Below are 20,715 nucleotides of genomic sequence, written 5' to 3'. Positions count from 1 at the left end.
TCATGCGCCCGATATCCTGCATGTGTCGCTTCCCCGCTCAGGTCCCTGGAGTTCACCTTCTTCTTCCTGGTGCATGTAAGTGCATTGTCCATGTATAATGTGCTGTGCGGGGAGTCACTAAGATCCTGCGCCCGATATCCTGCATGTGTCGCTTCCCCGCTCAGGTCCCTGGAGTTCACCTTCTTCTTCCCGGTGCATGTAAGTGCATTGTCCGTGTATAATGTGCTGTGTGGGGAGTCACTAAGATCGTGCACCCGATATCCTGCATGTGTCGCTTCCCCGGTCAGGTCCCTGGAGTTCACCTTCTTCTTCCTGGTGCATGTAAGTGCATTGTCCGTGTATAATGCGCTGTGCGGGGAGTCACTAAGATCATGCGCCCGATATCCTGCATGTGTCGCTTCCCCGCTCAGGTCCCCGGAGTTCACCTTCTTCTTCCTGGTGCATATAGGTGCATTGTCCATGTATAATGTTCTGTGCGGGGAGTCACTAAGATCCTGCGCCCGATATCCTGCATGTGTCCCTTCCCCGCTCAGGTCCCTGGAGTTCACCTTCTTCTTCCTGCTGCATGTAAGTGCATTGTCCGTGTATAATGCGCTGTGCGGGGAGTCACTAAGATCGTGCACCTGATATCCTGCCTGTGTCACTTCCCCGTTTAGGTCCCCGGAGTTCACCTTCTTCTTCCTGGTGCATGTAAGTGCATTGTCCGTGTATAATGCGCTGTGCGGGGAGTCATTAAGATCCTGCGCCCGATATCCTGCATGTGTCACTTCCCCACTCAGGTCCCCGGAGTTCACCTTCTTCTTCCTTGTGCATGTAGGTGCATTGGATGCGACACAATTTGAAAGTTAAATCCCGCACTCAGTCCCAATCAGTCAGATCGTCCCCCCCCCCCCCCCCCGATGCATGTGAGCAGCGCGACCCTTAGTAAATGAGCCCCGATGGAGTGGTTGCTGGCACTGAACCTGAAGCCCACAAGGTGGTGTGCCACAATGGCCGCTAACTTGTAGCAGCTTTGGTACGAGGTTGAAGCCCGCCCCTTGCATTGCACATGTGCTGAACCCGAAGGTGCAAAGGTCCCAACTACCGAGACCCACCAGAGCTGTGGCTTCAAGTGTCTGCCTAGTGCTCACATTATTATCATTCACCCCCTGCTGCTCACATATCTGCCCACCTGCCACCCCAGAGAAGGCTGCCCACCTGCCACCCCAGAGAAGGCTCTGCCCACCTGCCACCCCAGAGAAGGCTGCCCACCTGCCACCCACCACCCCAGAGGAGGCTGCCCACCTACCACCCCAGAGGAGGCTGCCCACCTACCACCCCAGAGGAGGCTGCCCACCTACCACCCACCACCCCATAAGAGGCTGCCCACCTGCCACCCCTGCCCACCTGCCACCCCAGAGAAGGCTGCCCACCTGCCACCCACCACCCCATAGGAGGCTGCCCACCTGCCACCCCAGAGGAGGCTGCCCACCTACCACCCACCACCCCAGAGGAGGCTGCCCACCTACCACCCACCACCCCAGAGGAGGCTGCCCACCTACCACCCACCACCCCAGAGGAGGCTGCCCACCTGCCACCCCATAGGAGGCTGCCCACCTGCCACCCCAGAGGAGGCTGCCCACCTACCACCCACCACCCCATAGGAGGCTGCCCACCTACCACCCCAGAGGAGGCTGCCCACCTACCACCCACCACCCCATAGGAGGCTGCCCACCTGCCACCCCAGAGGAGGCTGCCCACCTACCACCCAACACCCCATAGGAGGCTGCCCACCTGCCACCCACCACCCCATAGGAGGCTGCCCACCTGCCACCCCAGAGGAGGCTGCCCACCTACCACCCACCACCCCATAGGAGGCTGCCCACCTGCCACCCCAGAGGAGGCTGCCCACCTACCACCCACCACCCCATAGGAGGCTGCCCACCTGCCACCCACCACCCCATAGGAGGCTGCCCACCTGCCACCCCATAGGAGGCTGCCCACCTGCCACCCCAGAGGAGGCTGCCCACCTACCACCCCATAGGAGGCTGCCCACCTACCACCCCAGAGGAGGCTGCTCACCTACCACCCACCACCCCATAGGAGGCTGCCCACCTGCCACCCCATAGGAGGCTGCCCACCTGCCACCCCATAGGAGGCTGCCCACCTGCCACCCCATAGGAGGCTGCCCACCTGCCACCCCATAGGCCCTCCAGTCGAGATCAGGAATAACATGATACCAGGAGTTACTACAAATCGGGGGTCATTTACTAAGGGCCCAAATCGCGTTTTTCCGATGGGTTATCAGAATATTTCCGATTTGAGGCGATTTTCCCTGTATTGCCCCGGGTTTTTGCCGCACACGATCGGATTGCGGCGCCGGCATGCACATGGCCGTAAAAAAAAAACCCCTACGGTTACAAAAAAACACGCCACTTACCTGCACCCAGCGTAGGGTAGTGAACTTCACCGCAGCAGCGACACCTGGTGGACATCAAGGGAACTACCTTAATGAATCGCCGAAAGACCTGAATCCACCGCAGAGAACGCGCTGCTGGATTGCGACAGGACCGGGTAAGTAACTCTGCCCCATTGGGTCTACAGCAGGCAGAGAGTTGAATGCAATCAGATCTCTTATGCAATTCCAGATTCCCGGGAATGATTGCAGAAGAACTCGGAGATTCAGACCAAACAGAAGAGGAAGGGAGTAAAGTGAGTGGAGCGAGCGTCTGTCAGTGGAGGAAGGTTAACTATAGATGGACCGGAGCAGAGTTGCAGGAGAGTGACAGGTGTGGTCACATGATCGCCAGCAATAATAAACCCATGTTCACACTAGCAATGTCAGACACATAGGGGCAGATTTACTTACCCTGTCCCGTTCTCTGCGGTGGATTCGGGTCTTCCGGCGATTCACTAAGGTAGTTCCACCGATGTCCACCAGGTGTCACTGCTGCACTGAATTCCGTCGGAGTGCACTGAAGTTCACCGTCCTACGCTGGGTGTAGGTAAGCGCGTGTCAAGCGACACTTTTTTTAAAAAAAATACGGCGTTTTTTTCTGAATCCGTCAGCGTCGCGTGCATGCCGGCGCCGATGCCCCACAATCCGATCGCTTGTGCCAAAATCCCGGGGCAATTCAGGGGAAATCAGCGCAAATTGTAAATATTTGGGTAACGCAACGGAAAAAACGCGATTCGGCCCTTAGTAAATGACCCCCATAATGACACAGTGGGGGTCATTTACTAAGGGCCCGATTCGCGTTTTCCCGACGTGTTACCCGAATATTTCTGATTTGCGCCGATTGTACCTGAATTGCCCCGGGATTTTGGCGCACGCGATCGGATTGTGGCGCTGGCATGCACGCGACGGAAATCGGGGGCGTGGCCGAACGAAAACCCGACGGAGGCAGGCAAAATGTAACTAAAGGGAAGACAAAACACGGGAATGGACTCATGAAGGGTTAATCCAAGGCGGGGAGAAGTCAGGACATAATTAGAACAAATATCAAAGTTTCCTGAAATAGCACAAATCTTCTCCTTCCTCCACTAATACTCGTCAGATGATATCATTTCTCCGTGAAGCGCGGGAGATTTCTGATATTATTACCTCGGCTGTTCCCATAACAAGGGGCGTCCGCTACACCTGGAGGAAAGATGGCGGCTGCTTACTGTAAGAGCAGGAAGACCACGTAACTGCGCCATTTCAGGAGAGAAGAGCAGCACGCACACATATATAGACATGTCCCTATAGCATACAGACACATACACACATACATACATACACACACCCATATGCTGGATAAAGAACCACTCACAGACACATGTGTACAAGGCACACAGGCACAAGGCACACAGGCACAAGGCACACAGGCACAAGGCACACAGGCACAAGGCACACAGGCACAAGGCACACAGGCACAAGGCACAAGGCACACAGGCACACAGGCACAAGGCACACAGGCACAAGGCACACAGGCACAAGGCACACAGGCACACAGGCACACAGGCACAAGGCACACAGGCACACAGGCACACAGGCACAAGGCACACAGGCACAAGGCACACGTACAAGGCACACAGGCACACGGCACACAGGCACAAGGCACGCGTACAAGGCACACAGGCACAAGGCACGCGTACAAGGCACACAGGCACAAGGCACGCGTACAAGGCACACAGGCACAATGCACACGTACAAGGCACACAGGCACAATGCACACGTACAAGGCACACAGGCACAATGCACACGTACAAGGCACACAGACACAATGCGCACAGGCACAATGCACACGTACAAGGCACACAGGCACAATGCACACGTACAAGGCACACAGGCACAATGCACACGTACAAGGCACACAGGCACAATGCACACGTACAAGGCACACAGGCACAAGGCACACGTACAAGGCACACGTACAAGGCACACAGGCACAAGGCACACAGCACACAGGCACAAGGCACACAGGCACAAGGCACAAGGCACAAGGCACACAGGCACAAGGCACACAGGCACAAGGCACACAGGCACACGTACAAGGCACACAGGCACAATGCACACGTACAAGGCACACAGGCACAATGCACACGTACAAGGCACACAGGCACAAGGCACACAGGCACAATGCACACAGGCACAATGCACACGTACAAGGCACACAGGCACAATGCACACGTACAAGGCACACAGGCACAATGCACACGTACAAGGCACACAGGCACAATGCACACGTACAAGGCACACAGGCACAAGGCACACAGGCACAAGGCACACAGGCACAAGGCACACAGGCACAAGGCACACAGGCACAAGGCACACAGGCACAAGGCACACAGGCACAAGGCACACAGGCACAAGGCACACAGGCACAAGGCACACAGGCACAAGGCACACAGGCACAAGGCACACAGGCACAAGGCACACAGGCACAAGGCACACGTACAAGGCACACGTACAAGGCACACGTACAAGGCACACGTACAAGGCACACAGGCACAATGCACACGTACAAGGCACACAGGCACAATGCACACGTACAAGGCACACAGGCACAAGGCACACGGCACACAGGCACAATGCACACGTACAAGGCACACAGGCACAATGCACACGTACAAGGCACACAGGCACAAGGCACACGTACAAGGCACACAGGCACAAGGCACACGTACAAGGCACACAGGCACAATGCACACGTACAAGGCACACAGGCACAATGCACACGGCACACGTACAAGGCACACAGGCACAATGCACACGTACAAGGCACACAGGCACAATGCACACGTACAAGGCACACAGGCACAATGCACACGTACAAGGCGCACAGGCACAATGCACAGGCACAATGCACAGGCACAAGGCGCACAGGCACAAGGCGCACAGGCACAATGCACACAGGCACAATGCACACAGGCACAATGCACACAGGCACAATGCACACAGGCACAATGCACAGGCACAAGGCACACAGGCACACGTACAAGGCACACAGGCACACGTACAAGGCACACGTACAAGGCACACAGGCACAAGGCACACGTACAAGGCACAAGGCACACAGGCACAAGGCACACAGGCACAAGGCACACAGGCACAAGGCACACAGGCACACGTACAAGGCACACAGGCACAAGGCACACGTACAAGGCACACAGGCACACGTACAAGGCACACAGGCACAAGGCACACGTACAAGGCACACAGGCACAAGGCACACGTACAAGGCACACAGGCACAAGTACAAGGCACACAGGCACAATGCACACGTACAAGGCACACAGGCACAAGGCACACGTACAAGGCACACAGGCACAATGCACACGTACAAAGCACACAGGCACAATGCACACGTACAAGGCACACAGGCACAATGCACACGTACAAGGCACACAGGCACAATGCACACGTACAAGGCACACAGGCACAATGCACACGTACAAGGCACACAGGCACAATGCACACGTACAAGGCACACAGGCACAATGCACACGTACAAGGCACACGTACAAGGCACACGTACAAGGCACACAGGCACAAGGCACAGGCACAAGGCACACAGGCACAAGGCACACAGGCACAAGGCACACAGGCACAAGGCACACAGGCACAAGGCACACAGGCACAAGGCACACAGGCACAAGGCACACAGGCACAAGGCACACAGGCACAAGGCACACGTACAAGGCACACAGGCACAATGCACACAGGCACAATGCACACGTACAAGGCACACAGGCACAATGCACACGTACAAGGCACACAGGCACAAGGCACACAGGCACAATGCACACAGGCACAATGCACACGTACAAGGCACACAGGCACAATGCACACGTACAAGGCACACAGGCACAATGCACACGTACAAGGCACACAGGCACAATGCACACGTACAAGGCACACGTACAAGGCACACAGGCACAATGCACACGTACAAGGCACACGTACAAGGCACACAGGCACAAGGCACAGGCACAAGGCACACAGGCACAAGGCACAGGCACAAGGCACACAGGCACAAGGCACACAGGCACAAGGCACACAGGCACACAGGCACAAGGCACACGTACAAGGCACACGTACAAGGCACACAGGCACAAGGCACACAGGCACAAGGCACACAGGCACAATGCACACGTACAAGGCACACAGGCACAATGCACACGTACAAGGCACACAGGCACAAGGCACACGTACAAGGCACACAGGCACAAGGCACACGTACAAGGCACACAGGCACAATGCACACGTACAAGGCACACAGGCACAATGCACACGGCACACGTACAAGGCACACAGGCACAATGCACACGTACAAGGCACACGTACAAGGCACACAGGCACAATGCACACGTACAAGGCACACAGGCACAATGCACAGGCACAATGCACAGGCACAAGGCGCACAGGCACAATGCGCACAGGCACAATGCACACAGGCACAATGCACACAGGCACAATGCACACAGGCACAATGCACACAGGCACAATGCACAGGCACAAGGCACACAGGCACACGTACAAGGCACACAGGCACAAGGCACACGTACAAGGCACACAGGCACAAGGCACACGTACAAGGCACAAGGCACACAGGCACAAGGCACACAGGCACAAGGCACACAGGCACAAGGCACACAGGCACACGTACAAGGCACACAGGCACAAGGCACACAGGTACAAGGCACACAGGCACAAGGCACACGTACAAGGCACACAGGCACAAGGCACACGTACAAGGCACACAGGCACAAGGCACACGTACAAGGCACACAGGCACAAGGCACACGTACAAGGCACACAGGCACAATGCACACGTACAAAGCACACAGGCACAATGCACACGTACAAGGCACACAGGCACAATGCACACGTACAAGGCACACAGGCACAATGCACACGTACAAGGCACACAGGCACAATGCACACGTACAAGGCACACAGGCACAAGGCACACGTACAAGGCACACAGGCACAATGCACACGTACAAGGCACACAGGCACAAGGCACACGTACAAGGCACAATGCACACGTACAATGCACACAGGCACGTATGTACAATGCACACAGGCACGTATGTACAATGCACACAGGCACACAGGTACAATGCACACAGGCACGTATGTACAATGCACACAGGCACACAGGTACAATGCATACAGACACACAGGCACACAGGTACAATGCACACAGGTACAATGCACACAGGCACGTATGTACAATGCACACAGACACGTATGTACAATGCACACAGACACGTATGTACAATGCACACAGGCACACAGGTACAATGCACACAGGCACACAGGCACAATGCACACAGGCACAATGCACACAGGCGCAATGCACACAGGCGCACAGGCACAATGCACACAGGCGCACAGGTACAATGCACACAGGCACACAGGTACAATGCACACAGGCACACAGGTACAATGCACACAGGCACAATGCACACAGGCGCAATGCACACAGGCGCACAGGCACAATGCACACAGGCGCACAGGTACAATGCACACAGGCGCACAGGTACAATGCACACAGGCACATATATACAATGCACACAGGCACACAGGTACAATGCACACAGGCACACAGGTACAATGCACACAGGCACATATATACAATGCACACAGGCACACAGGTACAATGCACACAGGCACATATATACAATGCACACAGGCACATATATACAATGCACACAGACACAGGTACAATGCACACAGGCACATATATACAATGCACACAGGCACACAGGTACAATGCACACAGGCACACAGGCACAATGCACACAGACACACAGGTACAATGCACACAGACACACAGGTACAATGCACACAGACACACAGGTACAATGCACACAGGCACATATATACAATGCACACAGGCACATATATACAATGCACACAGGCACACAGGTACAATGCACACAGACACACAGGTACAATGCACACAGACACACAGGTACAATGCACACAGGCACACAGGTACTATGCACACAGGCACACAGGTACTATGCACACAGGCACATATATACAATGCACACAGGCACACAGGTACAATGCACACAGACACACAGGTACAATGCACACAGACACACAGGTACAATGCACACAGACACACAGGTACAATGCACACAGGCACATATATACAATGCACACAGGCACATATATACAATGCACACAGACACACAGGTACAATGCACACAGGCACATATATACAATGCACACAGGCACACAGGTACAATGCACACAGGCACACAGGTACAATGCACACAGGCACATATATACAATGCACACAGACACACAGGTACAATGCACACAGGCACACAGGTACAATGCACACAGGCACACAGGTACAATGCACACAGGCACACAGGTACAATGCACACAGGCACACAGGTACAATGCACACAGACACACAGGTACAATGCACACAGACACACAGGTACAATGCACACAGGCGCACAGGTACAATGCACACAGGCACACAGGTACAATGCACACAGGCACATATATACAATGCACACAGGCACACAGGTACAATGCACACAGGCGCACAGGTACAATGCACACAGGCACATATATACAATGCACACAGGCACACAGGTACAATGCACACAGACACACAGGTACAATGCACACAGGCACATATATACAATGCACACAGGCACACAGGTACAATGCACACAGGCGCACAGGTACAATGCACAAAGGCACATATATAATGCACACAGGCACATATATACAATGCACACAGACACATACGTACAATGCACACAGACACACAGGTACAATGCACACAGACACACACACAGGTACAATGCACACAGGCACACAGGTACAATGCACACAGACACACAGGCACACAGGTACAATGCACACAGACACACAGGTACAATGCACACAGACACGTATGTACAATGCACACAGACACACAGGTACAATGCACACAGGCACATATATACAATGCACACAGACACATACGTACAATGCACACAGACACACAGGTACAATGCACACAGACACACACACAGGTACAATGCACACAGGCACACAGGTACAATGCACACAGACACACAGGCACACAGGTACAATGCACACAGACACACAGGTACAATGCACACAGACACACAGGTACAATGCACACAGACACACAGGTACAATGCACACAGGCACACAGGTACAATGCACACAGGCACACAGGTACAATGCACACAGGCACACAGGTACAATGCACACAGACGCACAGGTACAATGCACACAGGCACACAGGTACAATGCACACAGGCACACAGGTACAATGCACACAGGCACACAGGTACAATGCACACAGGCACACAGGTACAATGCACACAGGCACACAGGTACAATGCACACAGGCACACAGGTACAATGCACACAGGCACACAGGTACAATGCACACAGGCACACAGGTACAATGCACACAGACACACAGGTACAATGCACACAGACACACAGGTACAATGCACACAGGCACACAGGTACAATGCACACAGGCACACAGGCGCAATGCACACAGACACACAGGCGCAATGCACACAGACACACAGGTACAATGCACACAGGCGCAATGCACACAGACACACAGGTACAATGCACACAGACACACAGGTACAATGCACACAGACACAATGCACACAGACACACAGGTACAATGCACACAGACACACAGGTACAATGCACACAGACACACAGGTACAATGCACACAGGCGCAATGCACACAGACACACAGGTACAATGCACACAGGCACACAGGTACACAGGTACAATGCACACAGGCACACAGGTACAATGCACACAGACACATACGTACAATGCACACAGACGCACAGGTACAATGCACACAGGCACACAGGTACAATGCACACAGACACACAGGTACAATGCACACAGGCACACAGGTACAATGCACACAGACACACAGGTACAATGCACACAGACACACAGGTACAATGCACACAGGCACACAGGTACAATGCACACAGGCACACAGGTACAATGCACACAGACACATACGTACAATGCACACAGACGCACAGGTACAATGCACACAGGCGCACAGGTACAATGCACACAGACACACAGGTACAATGCACACAGACACACAGGTACAATGCACACAGGCACACAGGTACAATGCACACAGACACACAGGTACAATGCACACAGGCGCAATGCACACAGACACACAGGTACAATGCACACAGACACACAGGTACAATGCACACAGACACACAGGTACAATGCACACAGACACATAGGTACAATGCACACAGACACACAGGTACAATGCACACAGGCACACAGGTACAATGCACACAGACACATATATACAATGCACACAGGCACATATATACAATGCACACAGGCACATATATACAATGCACACAGGCACACAGGTACAATGCACAAAGACACACAGGTACAATGCACACAGGCACACAGGTACAATGCACACAGGCACATATATACAATGCACACAGGCACATATATACAATGCACACAGGCACATATATACAATGCACACAGACACATACGTACAATGCACACAGACACACAGGTACAATGCACACAGGCACATATATACAATGCACACAGACACACAGGTACAATGCACACAGACACACAGGTACAATGCACACAGACACACAGGTACAATGCACACAGGCACATATATACAATGCACACAGACACACAGGTACAATGCACACAGACACACAGGTACAATGCACACAGACACGTATGTACAATGCACACAGACACACAGGTACAATGCACACAGGCACACAGGTACAATGCACACAGACACATACGTACAATGCACACAGGCACACAGGTACAATGCACACAGACACACAGGTACAATGCACACAGACACACAGGTACAATGCACACAGACACACAGGTACAATGCACACAGGCACAATGCACACAGGCACACAGGTACAATGCACACAGACGCACAGGTACAATGCACACAGGCACACAGGTACAATGCACACAGGCACACAGGTACAATGCACACAGGCACACAGGTACAATGCACACAGGCACACAGGTACAATGCACACAGACACGTATATACAATGCACACAGACACATATATACAATGCACACAGACACACAGGTACAATGCACACAGACACATATATACAATGCACACAGGCACACAGGTACAATGCACACAGACACACAGGTACAATGCACACAGGCACATATATACAATGCACACAGGCGCACAGGTACAATGCACACAGACACACAGGTACAATGCACACAGACACATATATACAATGCACACAGACACACAGGTACAATGCACACAGGCACATATATACAATGCACACAGGCACATATATACAATGCACACAGGCACATATATACAATGCACACAGGCACACAGGTACAATGCACACAGGCACACAGGTACAATGCACACAGACACACAGGTACAATGCACACAGACACATATATACAATGCACACAGACACACAGGTACAATGCACACAGGCACATATATACAATGCACACAGGCACATATATACAATGCACACAGACACACAGGTACAATGCACACAGGCACATATATACAATGCACACAGACACACAGGTACAATGCACACAGACACATATATACAATGCACACAGACACACAGGTACAATGCACACAGACACACAGGTACAATGCACACAGACACACAGGTACAATGCACACAGACACACAGGTACAATGCACACAGACACACAGGTACAATGCACACAGACACATATATACAATGCACACAGACACACAGGTACAATGCACACAGGCACATATATACAATGCACACAGACACATATATACAATGCACACAGGCACACAGGTACAATGCACACAGGCACATATATACAATGCACACAGACACACAGGTACAATGCACACAGGCACACAGGTACAATGCACACAGACACACAGGTACAATGCACACAGACACATATATACAATGCACACAGACACACAGGTACAATGCACACAGACACACAGGTACAATGCACACAGGCACATATATACAATGCACACAGACACATATATACAATGCACACAGGCACATATATACAATGCACACAGGCACACAGGTACAATGCACACAGGCACACAGGTACAATGCACACAGGCACACAGGTACAATGCACACAGACACACAGGTACAATGCACACAGACACACAGGTACAATGCACACAGACACACAGGTACAATGCACACAGACACACAGGTACAATGCACACAGACACACAGGTACAATGCACACAGACACACAGGTACAATGCACACAGACACACAGGTACAATGCACACAGACACACAGGTACAATGCACACAGACACACAGGTACAATGCACACAGACACACAGGTACAATGCGCACAGACACACAGGTACAATGCACACAGACACACAGGTACAATGCACACAGGCACACAGGTACAATGCACACAGGCACACAGGTACAATGCACACAGGCACACAGGTACAATGCACACAGGCACACAGGTACAATGCACACAGACACACAGGTACAATGCACACAGGCACATACGTACAATGCACACAGGCACACAGGTACAATGCACACAGGCACACAGGTACAATGCACACAGGCACGTATGTACAATGCACACAGACACACAGGTACAATGCACACAGACACACAGGTACAATGCACACAGACACACAGGTACAATGCACACAGACACACAGGTACAATGCACACAGGCACACAGGTACAATGCACACAGACACACAGGTACAATGCACACAGACACACAGGTACAATGCACACAGACACACAGGTACAATGCACACAGGCACATATATACAATGCACACAGACACACAGGTACAATGCACACAGACACACAGGTACAATGCACACAGGCACATATATACAATGCACACAGACACACAGGTACAATGCACACAGACACACAGGTACAATGCACACAGACACACAGGTACAATGCACACAGACACACAGGTACAATGCACACAGGCACACAGGTACACAGGTACAATGCACACAGGCACACAGGTACAATGCACACAGACACATACGTACAATGCACACAGACGCACAGGTACAATGCACACAGGCACACAGGTACAATGCACACAGACACACAGGTACAATGCACACAGACACACAGGTACAATGCACACAGGCACAATGCACACAGGCACACAGGTACAATGCACACAGACACATACGTACAATGCACACAGACGCACAGGTACAATGCACACAGGCACACAGGTACAATGCACACAGGCACACAGGTACAATGCACACAGGCACACAGGTACAATGCACACAGACACATACGTACAATGCACACAGGTACAATGCACACAGACACATATATACAATGCACACAGACACATATATACAATGCACACAGACACACAGGTACAATGCACACAGACACATATATACAATGCACACAGGCACACAGGTACAATGCACACAGACACACAGGTACAATGCACACAGGCACATATATACAATGCACACAGGCGCACAGGTACAATGCACACAGACACACAGGTACAATGCACACAGACACATATATACAATGCACACAGACACACAGGTACAATGCACACAGGCACATATATACAATGCACACAGGCACATATATACAATGCACACAGACACACAGGTACAATGCACACAGGCACATATATACAATGCACACAGGCGCACAGGTACAATACACACAGGCACATATATACAATGCACACAGGCACACAGGTACAATGCACACAGACACACAGGTACAATGCACACAGGCGCACAGGTACAATGCACACAGACACACAGGTACAATGCACACAGGCACACAGGTACAATGCACACAGGCACACAGGTACAATGCACACAGACACACAGGTACAATGCACACAGACACACAGGTACAATGCACACAGGCACATATATACAATGCACACAGGCACATATATACAATGCACACAGACACACAGGTACAATGCACACAGACACACAGGTACAATGCACACAGGCACATATATACAATGCACACAGACACACAGGTACAATGCACACAGACACATATATACAATGCACACAGACACACAGGTACAATGCACACAGGCACATATATACAATGCACACAGGCACACAGGTACAATGCACACAGGCACACAGGTACAATGCACACAGGCACACAGGTACAATGCACACAGACACACAGGTACAATGCACACAGACACACAGGTACAATGCACACAGACACACAGGTACAATGCACACAGACACACAGGTACAATGCACACAGACACACAGGTACAATGCACACAGACACACAGGTACAATGCACACAGACACACAGGTACAATGCACACAGACACACAGGTACAATGCACACAGACACATATATACAATGCACACAGACACACAGGTACAATGCACACAGGCACATATATACAATGCACACAGACACATATATACAATGCACACAGGCACACAGGTACAATGCACACAGGCACATATATACAATGCACACAGACACACAGGTACAATGCACACAGGCACACAGGTACAATGCACACAGACACACAGGTACAATGCACACAGACACATATATACAATGCACACAGACACACAGGTACAATGCACACAGGCACATATATACAATGCACACAGACACATATATACAATGCACACAGGCACATATATACAATGCACACAGGCACATATATACAATGCACACAGGCACATATATACAATGCACACAGGCACACAGGTACAATGCACACAGGCACACAGGTACAATGCACACAGACACACAGGTACAATGCACACAGGCACACAGGTACAATGCACACAGACACACAGGTACAATGCACACAGACACACAGGTACAATGCACACAGGTACATATATACAATGCACACAGACACACAGGTACAATGCACACAGACACACAGGTACAATGCACACAGACACACAGGTACAATGCACACAGACACACAGGTACAATGCACACAGACACACAGGTACAATGCACATAGGCACACAGGTACAATGCACACAGACACACAGGTACAATGCACACAGGCACATATATACAATGCACACAGGCACACAGGTACAATGCACACAGGCACACAGGTACAATGCACACAGGCACACAGGTACAATGCACACAGACACACAGGTACAATGCACACAGACACACAGGTACAATGCACACAGACACACAGGTACAATGCACACAGACACACAGGTACAATGCACACAGACACACAGGTACAATGCACACAGACACACAGGTACAATGCACACAGACACACAGGTACAATGCACACAGACACACAGGTACAATGCACACAGACACACAGGTACAATGCACACAGACACACAGGTACAATGCACACAGGACTGCTCAAATAATAAACACGTACTAACCCGGAGCCGGATTGGCCCCTTTAATACCGCATACCCCAAATATAAATAACCACACAGAAACCATTGCTTCACCATTCTCCATTGTGGGGTGACTCGGGGTCGGCCACAGCTTTATTGAAACCATTGATAATTTAACCATTTCTTTGTTTGAATATATAGACACTTTTAACCCTTCCACTTTACATAACACCAGATAACACCCTGTATGCCTGCCATATGTAAGGGCATGTAGGGCAGTGTTACCCCCTGTATGCCTGCCATATGTAAGGGCATGTAGTGCAGTGTTACCTCCTGTATGCTGCCATATGTAAGGGCATGTAGGGCAGTGTTACCCCCTGTATACTGCCATATGTAAGGGCATGTAGGGCAGTGTTACCTCCTGTATGCTGCCATATGTAAGGGCATGTAGGGCAGTGTTACCCCCTGTATGCTGCCATATGTAAGGACATGTAGTGCAGTGTTACCCCCTGTATGCTGCCATATGTAAGGACATGTAGTGCAGTGTTACCTCCTGTATGCCTGCCATATGTAAGGGCATGTAGGGCAGTGTTACCTCCTGTATGCTGCCATATGTAAGGGCATGTAGGGCAGTGTTACCTCCTGTATGCTGCCATATGTAAGGACATGTAGGGCAGTGTTACCCCCTGTATGCTGCCATATGTAAGGACATGTAGTGCAGTGTTACCTCCTGTATGCTGCCATATGTAAGGACATGTAGTGCAGTGTTACCTCCTGTATGCTGCCATATGTAAGGGCATGTAGTGCAGTGTTACCCCCTGTATGCTGCCATATGTAAGGACATGTAGGGCAGTGTTACCTCCTGTATACTGCCATATGTAAGGGCATGTAGGGCAGTGTTACCTCCTGTATGCTGCCATATGTAAGGACATGTAGGGCAGTGTTACCCCCTGTATGCTGCCATATGTAAGGACATGTAGTGCAGTGTTACCTCCTGTATGCTGCCATATGTAAGGACATGTAGTGCAGTGTTACCTCCTGTATGCCGCCATATGTAAGGGCATGTAGTGCAGTGTTACCTCCTGTATGCTGCCATATGTAAGGGCATGTAGGGCAGTGTTACCTCCTGTATGCTGCCATATGTAAGGGCATGTAGGGCAGTGTTACCCCCTGTATGCCTGCCATATGTAAGGGCATGTAGGGCAGTGTTACCTCCTGTATGCTGCCATATGTAAGGGCATGTAGGGCAGTGTTACCTCCTGTATGCTGCCATATGTAAGGACATGTAGGGCAGTGTTACCTCCTGTATGCTGCCATATGTAAGGACATGTAGGGCAGTGTTACCTCCTGTATACTGCCATATGTAAGGACATGTAGTGCAGTGTTACCTCCTGTATGCTGCCATATGTAAGGACATGTAGTGCAGTGTTACCCCCTGTATGCCTGCCATATGTAAGGACATGTAGGGCAGTGTTACCTCCTGTATGCTGCCATATGTAAGGGCATGTAGGGCAGTGTTACCTCCTGTATGCTGCCATATGTAAGGGCATGTAGTGCAGTGTTACCCCCTGTATGCTGCCATATGTAAGGACATGTAGTGCAGTGTTACCTCCTGTATGCTGCCATATGTAAGGGCATGTAGGGCAGTGTTACCTCCTGTATGCTGCCATATGTAAGGACATGTAGTGCAGTGTTACCCCCTGTATGCTGCCATATGTAAGGGCATGTAGGGCAGTGTTACCCCCTGTATGCTGCCATATGTAAGGACATGTAGTGCAGTGTTACCCCCTGTATGCTGCCATATGTAAGGACATGTAGGGCAGTGTTACCTCCTGTATGCTGCCATATGTAAGGGCATGTAGGGCAGTGTTACCTCCTGTATGCTGCCATATGTAAGGACATGTAGGGCAGTGTTACCTCCTGTATGCCTGCCATATGTAAGGACATGTAGTGCAGTGTTACCTCCTGTATGCCTGCCATATGTAAGGGCATGTAGGGCAGTGTTACCCCCTGTATGCTGCCATATGTAAGGACATGTAGGGCAGTGTTACCTCCTGTATACTGCCATATGTAAGGGCATGTAGGGCAGTGTTACCTCCTGTATGCTGCCATATGTAAGGACATGTAGGGCAGTGTTACCCCCTGTATGCTGCCATATGTAAGGACATGTAGTGCAGTGTTACCTCCTGTATGCTGCCATATGTAAGGACATGTAGTGCAGTGTTACCTCCTGTATGCCGCCATATGTAAGGGCATGTAGTGCAGTGTTACCCCCTGTATGCTGCCATATGTAAGGACATGTAGGGCAGTGTTACCTCCTGTATACTGCCATATGTAAGGGCATGTAGGGCAGTGTTACCTCCTGTATGCTGCCATATGTAAGGACATGTAGGGCAGTGTTACCCCCTGTATGCTGCCATATGTAAGGACATGTAGTGCAGTGTTACCTCCTGTATGCTGCCATATGTAAGGACATGTAGTGCAGTGTTACCTCCTGTATGCCGCCATATGTAAGGGCATGTAGTGCAGTGTTACCTCCTGTATGCTGCCATATGTAAGGGCATGTAGGGCAGTGTTACCCCCTGTATGCTGCCATATGTAAGGACATGTAGTGCAGTGTTACCCCCTGTATGCTGCCATATGTAAGGGCATGTAGTGCAGTGTTACCTCCTGTATGCTGCCATATGTAAGGGCATGTAGGGCAGTGTTACCCCCTGTATGCTGCCATATGTAAGGGCATGTAGGGCAGTGTTACCCCCTGTATGCTGCCATATGTAAGGGCATGTAGTGCAGTGTTACCTCCTGTATGCTGCCATATGTAAGGGCATGTAGTGCAGTGTTATCTCCTGTATGCCCGCCATATGTAAGGACATGTAGTGCAGTGTTACACCCTGTATGCCTGCCATATGTAAGGACATGTAGTGCAGTGTTACCTCCTGTATGCCGCCATATGTAAGGACATGTAGTGCAGTGTTACCTCCTGTATGCTGCCATATGTAAGGGCATGTAGTGCAGTGTTACCTCCTGTATGCCGCCATATGTAAGGACATGTAGTGCAGTGTTACCTCCTGTATGCCGCCATATGTAAGGACATGTAGTGCAGTGTTACCCCCTGTATGCTGCCATATGTAAGGACATGTAGTGCAGTGTTACCTCCTGTATGCTGCCATATGTAAGGACATGTAGGGCAGTGTTACCTCCTGTATGCCGCCATATGTAAGGGCATGTAGGGCAGTGTTACCTCCTGTATGCTGCCATATGTAAGGACATGTAGTGCAGTGTTACCCCCTGTATGCTGCCATATGTAAGGGCATGTAGTGCAGTGTTACCTCCTGTATGCCGCCATATGTAAGGACATGTAGTGCAGTGTTACCTCCTGTATGCTGCCATATGTAAGGGCATGTAGGGCAGTGTTACCTCCTGTATGCTGCCATATGTAAGGACATGTAGGGCAGTGTTACCTCCTGTATGCCACCATATGTAAGGACATGTAGTGCAGTGTTACCCCCTGTATGCTGCCATATGTAAGGACATGTAGGGCAGTGTTACCTCCTGTATGCTGCCATATGTAAGGGCATGTAGGGCAGTGTTACTCCCTGTATGCTGCCATATGTAAGGGCATGTAGGGCAGTGTTACCCCCTGTATGCCTGCCATATGTAAGGACATGTAGTGCAGTGTTACCCCCTGTATGCTGCCATATGTAAGGACATGTAGTGCAGTGTTACCTCCTGTATGCTGCCATATGTAAGGACATGTAGGGCAGTGTTACCCCCTGTATGCTGCCATATGTAAGGACATGTAGGGCAGTGTTACCCCCCTGTATGCTGCCATATGTAAGGGCATGTAGGGCAGTGTTACCTCCTGTATGCTGCCATATGTAAGGACATGTAGGGCAGTGTTACCCCCTGTATGCTGCCATATGTAAGGACATGTAGTGCAGTGTTACCTCCTGTATGCCGCCATATGTAAGGGCATGTAGTGCAGTGTTACCTCCTGTATGCTGCCATATGTAAGGGCATGTAGGGCAGTGTTACCCCCCTGTATGCCGCCATATGTAAGGGCATGTAGTGCAGTGTTACCCCCCTGTATGCCTGCCATATGTAAGGACATGTAGGGCAGTGTTACCCCCTGTATGCTGCCATATGTAAGGACATGTAGGGCAGTGTTACCTCCTGTATGCTGCCATATGTAAGGACATGTAGTGCAGTGTTACCTCCTGTATGCTGCCATATGTAAGGACATGTAGTGCAGTGTTACCCCCTGTATGCTGCCATATGTAAGGGCATGTAGGGCAGTGTTACCTCCTGTATGCCTGCCATATGTAAGGGCATGTAGGGCAGTGTTACTCCCTGTATGCTGCCATATGTAAGGACATGTAGTGCAGTGTTACCCCCTGTATGCTGCCATATGTAAGGGCATGTAGGGCAGTGTTACCTCCTGTATGCTGCCATATGTAAGGACATGTAGTGCAGTGTTACCCCCTGTATGCTGCCATATGTAAGGGCATGTAGGGCAGTGTTACCTCCTGTATGCCTGCCATATGTAAGGGCATGTAGGGCAGTGTTACCTCCTGTATGCCTGCCATATGTAAGGGCATGTAGGGCAGTGTTACCCCCCTGTATGCCGCCATATGTAAGGGCATGTAGTGCAGTGTTACCTCCTGTATGCTGCCATATGTAAGGGCATGTAGGGCAGTGTTATCTCCTGTATGCTGCCATATGTAAGGACATGTAGTGCAGTGTTACCTCCTGTATGCTGCCATATGTAAGGACATGTAGTGCAGTGTTA

This window comes from Engystomops pustulosus, chromosome 8, assembly GCF_040894005.1.
Source record: "Engystomops pustulosus chromosome 8, aEngPut4.maternal, whole genome shotgun sequence".
Classification (NCBI taxonomy): Eukaryota; Metazoa; Chordata; class Amphibia; order Anura; family Leptodactylidae; genus Engystomops; species Engystomops pustulosus.
The sequence above is the reverse complement of the archived record's forward strand: the minus strand, read 5'-3'. Positions refer to the sequence as shown.